This window comes from Manduca sexta, unplaced genomic scaffold, assembly GCF_014839805.1.
Source record: "Manduca sexta isolate Smith_Timp_Sample1 unplaced genomic scaffold, JHU_Msex_v1.0 HiC_scaffold_3611, whole genome shotgun sequence".
NCBI lineage: Eukaryota > Metazoa > Arthropoda > Insecta > Lepidoptera > Sphingidae > Manduca > Manduca sexta.
In genome coordinates, this window is record NW_023594699.1 from 1 (window position 1) to 10,820 (window position 10,820).

The window sequence follows — 10,820 nt, forward strand, 5'->3', positions numbered from 1 at the left end:
ACCTATTTACCTAGGAATGATGTGATTTACTATGGAAACATTATGGAAAGTTATGGAACCTGTTAATTACTAAGTAGTACACCTTTACTCTAGATGTCTATTTATTTGAGTTTAGTTGTGAATATTTTCTTAAAATCATAAATGGTAGTAAAACATACTTTAAAAAAATAAATATGATTGAAAGTATAAAAGAACACACACATCCGATCGCCGCTCGGTCGTCTACTTCACCATGATGCTCCGTCCACCAGAAGTGCACCGCTGCGCGGTGCGCCCAGTTTCGGGAATTTCGTGTCTCGTACCTACGTCCGCGATTACTTCTCGAAAGGGCATAAAAGTCTAAACATGCGCAATGGCGAGAGAATTGTCGCCTGCACTGAAGGGCGTTATTCGCCTCGCCTAAACATCTCTGTATAAACTCGCAAAAATAATCATTTTTAATCGTAATACGATTTTCTATAAATATGTATTAAAGAGATTGAACGATAGGTATTCGTAAGTACGAGAAATAATGTCACCATGTTAACAGTCGCAATGAGTGAGAAAGTTGTTTTTTCTTTTTAAATCTTTATTTAAGGAGCTTGGTCGTTATTTCACGACTATGTCGCTCCGTACGTCCACTTTTACCCCTGCCTACTAAATTTTGATGAAGTGAAAATAGCGATCCTCATATTATAATATTAAAAGTTTTTAGTTTACACTTGTGGCTAATAAATAAATACTAATCTAGCGATTAGTCATGACTACCGAACCGACCTGGCCTGGTGTATCTCAATGGACGCTAATTTTATTTGTAAGCTTGATTAAATACTTTTTGACGTCAATACATTTGTCTACGAAGAAAAGCCAAAGAAATAATCAAAATTCAAAATTTGACTTTTATACAAGTATTTATAAAATTATAAATTAAGTTTTAAATTAAATTGTTAGCAAAACTAAACAGACGCTGCCACTATGGCAAATAAAGAATTAATTGGAAAACTTGCTAATATGTAAGTAAAATTAAAATTAAATATTAATGTTCTATAATAAGCCTCCGATATAATATAATATTATCTTGGAAGCTCCATTGTTGGTTCAAAACACTATCTGTATGGCCATACCTACTGTGGACAAAATTGCGATAAAACCTTAATATCCAATTTATTTCCAGTCCTTTAGCTAAACCTGGTTTTCAAGCCCTCGATATGACTGCCCCCGTCCTAGTGCAAATGAATCCGGCAGGCAAATGGGAGAATGTCAAGCCCGAAACATTAGACGAAGAGCGTCTAAGGGCTGTGGTTCAACATTTGGTGAAGTCGAAGGCGGTGTCCGCCGCGCAAAGTTATTGTTGCCAATGTGCTGAAGAAAATAAGGTGCCTGTACAGATTATGAAAACCCCTTGTAATTATTTGATGCTTAGCGTAAATATATGATGAATAATATAATCTTTAAAATAGATTTTATGATTTAAATTTAAATACCTAGCTGCGAACTGAGCGCGGATTTATTAAATTACCGAACTCGTAAGGGAGACCACTACAATCACTGCTGTTGTGATTTATATATTATAACGTTTTTGTTGACGGATTCGCCCGCGTGCATGAGTTTTCTGTGATAAAAGTCTCGCTACATATTTTGCCGGGATAGAAACTAGACCATGTCCTTCCCAATGTTGAGGCATTGGGAAGGACAAACTATCTCATAAAATTTCATGAAAATGCGTTGGGTTCTGTTAGAGTTTATCGCCTTCAGACAGATGCAGCAGGGAACTTTGGTTTATAATTTTTAGAACTTTTAAAGAGGAATAATACCGTCATACATATTTATTGCGAACTTTAATTGCTTACGCATCGCAACGTAAACTCATAATTGGAATAAAATTTCCCCGTTTTTGCAACATTTTTCGTTAATACTCTGTTATTATTGGTCATAGCATGACGTCTTATATCCTATGGCCTTCTCCGGTAAATGGTTTTTCAAACCGAACCGGTAGTAAGTGATATAAGCGCGATCGAACATACAAATTCTTCAGCTTTAGGTTAGTGGTATAGACATAGAAGTATAGATTATGAACATGCCCAATACAATTAAATGTTCAAATAAGAAATATTTTTCAGAAAGGAGATACTAAATCAAATTATGTCCCAGTCATAATGATGCCTATCTATCCAGCCGACGATTGTCCGTTTGATATGGAATGTGAAGTTAAAAATTAAGGAAGCCGAAGATAAACCGACAAAAAAAATTGTAAAAGAGACCCAAGCCAAAGGTTCTGAAAAGGAGAAAGACAAGAAAAAGCTGAAAAAACGAGGCTTTGTCATGCAAAGACTTACTGATTTCGATTTATTGTCACAATGGTAGATTACAGTCGCTTCAAATAAAGCTCTGACGTACAAGCCTTATTTGATGATATGAGTGATAGTGAATGTTATGTACAAAGTCATAAACGATTGTCAAGTTAAAACTGTTTTTATATTTGGTAACATTGAATATTAGAGATAAATATAAGGATCACTTTGGTATATACCTAGGTATCAGTGGCTTGAGGTTACATTATCTGAAATGAAACTTGACACAACTTCCACCTGTACTAATATGCATAAATGAGGTCTGCAAATCCTTCTGTTGATAATTAGATTTTACAGAAGTTCTACATAAAAGGAGGGCGGCAGAAATTGATTTATATGGACCCTGCGGCATTGTTAGGTATGTACGCTATGTGGATATTTAACGTAATAATCGAGCTTAATCTATACTATTATACAAGTGATCCAGAAAACAGTGTCAAGCGGAGATTCAAAGATAGAGCTTCCATTGCGTGCGCTCAATGAACGGTTAAAATTGCTATCCCCGGCAAATATATAGCATGGAACAGAAATAACAGAAAACATTATCCCGGAAAAATGTTTTAACGCGGGCGGAGCCGCGGGTAAAAGTTAGTTTTAAATAAAGTTTATATGAAACTCACACTTCATATTCTGAACTATGCTACCAAATAAATGATAATAAAATACGTACCTACCTAATATCTACATCTACATTGACGACTTTGATAAAAAGTCCGAAAGATGATTCATTGATGCACTCGAATACAAGACTGTCTCGAAGTCACTTTTTTATGTTCTAGTGATGTGACACGGTTGTTTTTCATTATCGACAAATAAAAATATGTTCACACAGTACTTATTTAAGCATATTATAGTTAAATATAATTCCATTAACTATAATGATGATTTGTTAATTGTGTTGTTGAATACAAGAACAATAACAAATTGCTTGAAATGAAGGGTTCAAATTTAATAGGTACATACCTCACTTAAAAAATAATCGTTAAACAACGAAACTTATCTATGAAAAGTGATTTAGTATTATTTATTTTCCTACATAAAGAGGCGGCTATAGCCCATGTGCCGCCCGTGTGCAATCAATTACTTGGCGCCCCCTAAGAGATGCGCAGTCGAAACAGAATAGGTACTTACAGTTATAGACTATTCTAGTCTAGTCGTGAAACTATACCAGACTACGCCAGTGTAATCTTTAATAAATTTGATAAAATTAAATCAAAAGTTATTGTGTAAAGTAAAAATGCCGCTCGCCGGCCTTAGAATGGGACAGATTGTTTGATGCGCTGGACAGACAGAAAAGACGTAAGACGCGGACGGGGCGCGGACATATATGTACTCCTGAAATTAAGCCTTCATGGTCACGGGGGACTGGCTGAAGCCATGAAGGCTGCAAAGTCTCCGAAACGTCGGGAGAAAATAAAAATACTAACCGCGATAGAATCCGAAAATTAGTTTAATTTCAATGTCTAACATTCGTGTAAACATAAGAAATCATTATATTATGTCTCTTCTGATTCCTTTATTACAAAATGTATAAAAACTTCGCGAAGGAAAAATACCAAAAAGACAAGGCGCGAACACGACGCGAATACGACGATTTCACGCCTGCGCCGTATTATATAACCTACAGAAGGGACGGGGCACGGACGCGAGCGCTGATGAACGGGGGTGCGGGCGGGATGCTAAGCGAGTCGGCACTGCTTCCCCAACTCGCCAGTTTTGTGTGACGCAAAACTACCCGTGTGCTTGAGTAGTTGCGAGGTGTTTAGAGAAGGAAGATCAATGTATATTAAGTGAAAATGCGGGACGACTATGTCGTTCAATTTTGTAGTTTAATTGAAAAATCTCAGGTCTCTATTATTATCCCGCCCTGTGGAATGGGGGCGTTTCGAGAATTCCACCACGGTATCCCCTGCCTGTCGTAAAAGGCGACTAAGGGGCCCTCCGGGGGTCCGTCCGTTCTTAGTGTACGTTGTGCGCATCTCGCACATTGTGATGACCCCCGGGATGGACGGCAGCGTGGAAGGTAGGCCTCATGCTGCCGTTGACGCCGAGATCATCCTTCGGTTACGAGGGGCTTCTGAGCCCCCATAGGAGATGGGCCGCAACAGGCGGCACCGCGCAGGACGACTGCGGACGAAAAGTTAGACATTTCGGCCCGGCGGTCACCCGAAGGTAAAGATCAAACCCGCGTGGCTCAACGCCGGGCCGTAAGGCACCGGTGACCCCAACATAACCGCTCAGTCGCCCCCCCCCCGCCCCGCCCCTCACCTCCGAAGACTGGGCGGTAGTTCTAAGGCACTTTCTCCGCGAAACGACGTCTCTATAAGGTCGGGTGGGGCAAGTGCGCCGACGGGGTAAGTGCACCTACCCTAAAAAAATCGAGAACTATTGATGTTATACAATTACCGCAATCTTACATCTATGCTACTAACTGAAATACAGTTCCACTAAAAAAAACATAAATGGCTATGTTCATTTTAATACGATTTATTCGCCATTTTATTTTAAGTGTCATTTAGACTTTGTAAACCGGAGATGACCCGTGAATGATAACATCAAATACTTCAAGATATTTAATATATTTCTGTAAACCAGTAAGGTGAATACAAAGTTTAAACCTTTTATTTTAACTTCCTGCCTGAATTTTATTTATATATTCTAAAATAAAAGATTTTTTTAGCAAATGCGAGAAAAAATGTACCTAAAAATTGTCGAGTAGGGCAAGTGCGCCACATTTAGTAGTCGTATGGCGCACTTGCCCCTGATCCTTATATAACCAACCTTTTTTGAGAATAAGTTTTACTAATATGAATTATTATTATTAAAATGTTATACTTAACAGCAGAATTTTTTGTACTCATGGTATTTTGTTTTGAGCCGACTTAAATAAAAGGGCGTATTAGTTAATTCGTTTTTTGACAAAAAAGAAAAACTGAAATACCTTAGTCTAGAGCAACTTTACGTGAATAGGTTGCAACTGTTCGATCAGGCACGTTATCTGGATATAATGCAGCTAAAACATATCAAATGTCATAAGGCCAAATTCTAAGTAGTTGAGTTCGTAACGCATTCAAAATTGTTAATTCCTACATTTTTGTATGTTTTTTTTAGTTTTTAGAAATAAAATAGATTTTATATTAGGGCTACCATTTTCTTATTCCAACATATCCGCACACAAAACTCTAACATAGCAAAAAATTATATACCAAAACAAATTCTAAAATGTTTTCAAGCCCTGATTTACGTATATATGGCGCACTTACCCCGAATTTGATTTGACAGCCATAGTTTGTTATAATATTGAGTGATTAAAATTATCCAAGAGCAATGCGAGTAAAACTTATTTCTCTATGGACTAAAGTGAGTGTTTTCTTTATAATGTTTCATATTGGCGTTTTTTTACACAGGCGCACTTACCCCATTTCCGGAGGCAAGTGCGCCTACTACCATTTTTACTTTAAGCAAAATATTATTAATTTTTGGTCCGATTTCCTTGAATGGCTATAGGTTGTTATCACAAAATACCAAATATTCTTAAATTAATAAAATTACATTGTTAAGTCAGCACAAAAGAAATTATTTTGTATTGAATCCAGCTATGAAAATTTTATGGCGCACTTCCCCCGACTGACCTTAATTATAATAAACCGGAGTATTGCAATAACCCTCTGATATTAGTGGGATACACTATTAACACATCTTCAGTAGAAGACATGTTATCATGGCAAAATCCGACAGCTAAAACCGTCATCTCTCGAGGCGCCCAACGTCACGCCCGTGCCTCGTCCCTTCTATATGTTTTAAAAATTGCGACGGCGTCCCGTCCGCGCCTTGTATGCGCCCGTTCCCGCCTCACATCTTTTCTGTGGGGCCCGCGCCTGAGCACCGGTGTCGCGAGCGACGCATGTCTCTTTGAACATGTTGGGAGCAGCGCACGGCTCCCAACCATACTGCTCCTGTGTGCAGCGCTCATCCTGCACAATAGGTAAAGCGGCCTCTGCCTTCATAATTGTGATACAAATTTGCAGTAACTGGCATATACATACACGAAAAATGTTCACTGTACTAAAATTTGGAAAAAAAGTCGGTACATTATTTTTAATACCATTTATAGTTTTATCAATATTTAAAGCACTCCTGCCCAGCATGCCATAATTAAAATCAAAAAATATCTTATTTATTTATGTAAATTTTCGATTAATATTTTAGGTCCATTATAGCTTTCATACAAAATTACACATTTACTCCATTAATAAACATGTAACCAACAACACTGTTCACAATTTAATAGTAGTTCACAGTGTAAATTGTTCAACAACACTACACTGATATAAATAGTCCAAATTTCTTATAGAGAGCCTATTTAATGTATGTCACAAACACTTACGCAAACAGTCAATAGGTATTTCTTAAATACGGAAGAACTGAAGCTCTATTCAACGTAAATATACAAAAAACAAAAATCACAAGAAAATGCGCAAGAGTATACAAATACACCGACACAAAAATGTCTGTGACGTTTACTTGAAGTTGCTATAGTTCGTTAGCAATAAACTACTATAAAATACTAAAAGGATTTCTATGCGTCCAAATTTGTTTTAATATAAGTATTGTAGATAATTTTTACAGGAAGTAATCAAATTCATTTTTAACCACTTCTTATTTAGTTCTAGCTTAATCCATTTGCCATTGGAATGTTAGCCGGCTAACATGACAGCTACATGACAGTTACATGACATTACGCGTGTCACGGGAATATAACCTTATTATTCATTGCATAATAAGGTTATTTTTCAGTGACACGCGTATATAAAGCATTCAGTGAATTAAAAAAAATACCAGAATTATCAAAAAAACGTACCAAGACTACAGTATAGTGAACTAGTAGCACTGACAAAAGATACTAATAAATTAGTGCCATGTATGGAAGAGAGATTGCGCTTATTCTATAAAGAATTTGTTCCGTAGTTACTAGAGCATGGGAGTTGCAGCGCGCCGCAGCGAGATAGGTGGCGCGAGATTAGAGCATTGACATTTATGATACTTGACATTACACATACGTAAGACTAGGCAGTATGGTCGTAAGACTATAGCCTATCCCTCAGAACAATGACAAGCATAGAAGTAACACTAACATTTAAGTGTACTCTGTCTTAGACAGCAAGAAATTTAATTATGTTGCGATCCTAACTGACATGTTATCGATATCGATAGATGCTTTGTCTATCAGCTATGGTAAATTCACAGACCTGCTGAAATAGACACTTTTCGGTCAGTCAACAAACCGTTGCAAATTGCTATTTTAGATAAAGGCTAAAAAAGATATCAATACCCTGATTTGGTATTCAAGTACCAAAAGAAGTCTGGGTATATAAAAGCACTCGTTAAGAAGCTGTTAAATTACAATAAACTATAGAACTACCGGCTTTCTTCGAGCTAAATTTTGTCCAATTTTCATTTGCTATTTACAGCAGTTTCCATGCCTTCCGAAATGTCAATCCACAAAAATGGTTTAGCATTTAGATTATTAAATTAAAAATGTTAGAAATTTAGCATCTATCGACATCGATAAGATGTCAGAAGGGATCGCAACACAATTAAATTTCTTGCTGTCTAAGACAGAGTACACTCAAATGTCATAGGGTTACTTCTATGCTTGTCATTGTTCTGAGGGTTGCGACCCCTTCTGACATCTTGGCGTCTACTCGCGACATCGATATTCGATATATCGTGACATTTGTCGTGTCGAAGTCTACTCTCAGTAACATCGTTTTTAGTATCGTAACGATCATTGAACGACCGATAGATATTCGACATTGTCGAATTTAATCCTACTCTTAATGGTAACTATCAGTGGCGAAGATTTGCATTTCACATTGTCGCATATGTCATATTTACGATAATCACAACGAGACCTCTTATGCTGTCGTCGACATTATCGTAGCGAATTGTATTTAAGATTGTGGAATTAATAACTGGTAATTGGGTATTTACAATCAGTTCTAATGTAATTGCGAAGTTTTTATTCACCTTAGAAGCCCACGGGGACGAAAATATGGCCCGTCACATAAGGAATCAGCAAATACGAGAAAATTTCAATTTCATTATTTAAATATTAGATTAAAGTGGTTCTTTGCTATTGATGTAGTAGTACCTTATCAAATTGTCATTTATGAATATAAGAACAAAAAACAAATAAAATAACAATAAGATGATATTTTTATTCATATTTTCATATTAAACTAAAACAAAAACAATTGATACTTATTTTCTAGCATTGATTTGGAACAAAGATGGACATAGGAATGGCTTCTATAAACCTTTTCCACTTATCATTATAATAATTAAAGACATATTATAGCCAATAGTTACCTATCAGTTAACAACAAAATAAACATATAAGTAATTTATTTTTATAATAACTTCAAAGAAAAACAATAAAATTATTGACCAACATTGATTTGATATAATTGTTGGGAATAAAAAGAGCACAAATCCAGCTAGCTTGTTGGATTTGTTTTATAATAAATGTACTAGTTTTAGTTATATTTTCTTTATTTCGGACAACCTTTAACTCAATATTAATCAGTAAAAAAAAAATTCTTGTTCCATCCGTACAACCGTCCGGTAATGTTACTCCTTTGCGTTGGCTGTATTCTCGTGAGTCGCGGCGAGAACCTAAACAAATAAATCATAACTTTAATTTCTTTAAATTACAAACACAGTTTTATACATTTGTGTTGTCTTCAAAATTCCAGTTATGGGTGACTTAAGTGTATAGTATAATTTGTACAAATGTGATTTTGTTAGCTGGTCCACAATGCACGCTTCAAACAATCTTAGTCTAAAATAAAATACTTAAAACATAATTTTATACTCGAACTATCAGATATAATTTATAAACATACTGTTTCTCGTTGTATAAACACATTTATAAAGTTTCCTCAGAAAGCTTTCTTCTTTTAATTATGGCTTCCTCCGATTATATTTTATCATTTATATATTTATTTTATTTATTTATTTATTTTATTATATTATATTTTTTTACGGACATTTCTAAGTACAGGAAACAAGTCCTGCAACTGTTACGTACTCACAATTAATAATTATAATTAATCACATTTTATTTTATGTTTTGTCACTTCTTATTATGTTTTATCCCTTTTGTTTGTTATTCTAAATTTTATTAGTAACAAATATTATTATTTTTGCCGCTGTATTAATACATAAATTTGCATGCTGTGGTCTCCTTTAATTGAAGAAGCACGTCACATTGTTAATTATACCAATATTACGACATTGTATTTATTATATGCCGTGTATCCTTTGTTGGAGGTCCTTAAATAAATAAATAAATAAATAAATCATCAGTGATTTTTTCCATCTCAAGTAATAATAGAATATACAAACAATAAATAAAATTCTCATAAATAAAAAGTTTTAAACTTTGAATTATCGAGCTGTCTGCCAATTTATGACACTTATGATGTTTTGTCACAACTCAGAACAATGACAAGCATAGAAGTAACACTATGACATTTGAGTGTACTGTGTCTTTGACAGCAAGAAATTTGAGTTGAGATCCCTTCTGACATCTTATCGATATCGATAGATACTTTGCCTATCGGCTATGGTAAATTCACAGACCTGCTAAAATAAACACTTTTCGGTCAATCAACTACAAACCGTTGCAAAATGCTATTTTAGATAAAGGTTAAAAAAAAGATATCAAAACCCTAATTTGGTATTCAAGTACCGAATGAGGTCTGGGTATATAAAAGCACGCGTTAAGAAGCTGTTAAATTACAATAAATTATAGAATTACTGGCTTTCTTCGAGCTAAATTTTATCCAATTTTCATTTGCTATTTACAGCAGTTTCCATGCCTTCCGAAACGTCATTCACACAAAAATGGTTTAGCATTCAGATTATTAAATTAAGAAAATGTTAGAAATTTCGGAAGGAATGGAAACCGCTGTAAGTAACAAACAAGAAATCGGCCCGAATTTCGTCTAGGAGAAAGCCAGTACGCCTTCTGTTCTTTTCTGACTTTCTTAGCGATTAAAAGATACCCAAGAGGTGTGATTTAATAGAAGCTACTAAAACGGGACAGTAAAATTAAAACACAGCGGTATCATTCATGTCACATATGTTTGATAACTTATTTCAATGTTAATAAAACTTTGTCGAAATGCTTAGAGCAAACACGGTGCTGTTTTTTTTCAATGCCAATTGGGACGAGCTATGGCAACGATCCATTTTGCCTCATAGCATCATCTGTGGGGAATCTGCAATGAAACACATTGTATGGAACACACTATGAAAATCAGATAGTTTCCTCAACCCCAGCCTTCGCGCACGGTTTCCAAGTGGCTTTTACCACTACACCACCGTATATTGAAAGTAAAAGGCAATTTATGCAAAATAGTAAACTACAATATACTAACATCCATGTTATCGACAGAATATGCAGCACAACACTATTGAACA

At 35.4% G+C, this 10,820-nt stretch overlaps 1 long non-coding RNA gene across 1 annotated transcript; it reads left to right on the top strand.

Annotated features, from left to right (window-relative positions):
• The first annotated feature begins 1,266 nt into the window (after positions 1 to 1,266).
• LOC119193114 lies at positions 1,267 to 2,504 on the top strand. Its single transcript, XR_005113844.1, has 2 exons — positions 1,267 to 1,355; positions 2,100 to 2,504. It is a non-coding gene; the product is annotated as an uncharacterized LOC119193114 (long non-coding RNA).
• The last annotated feature ends 8,316 nt before the right edge of the window (positions 2,505 to 10,820 follow it).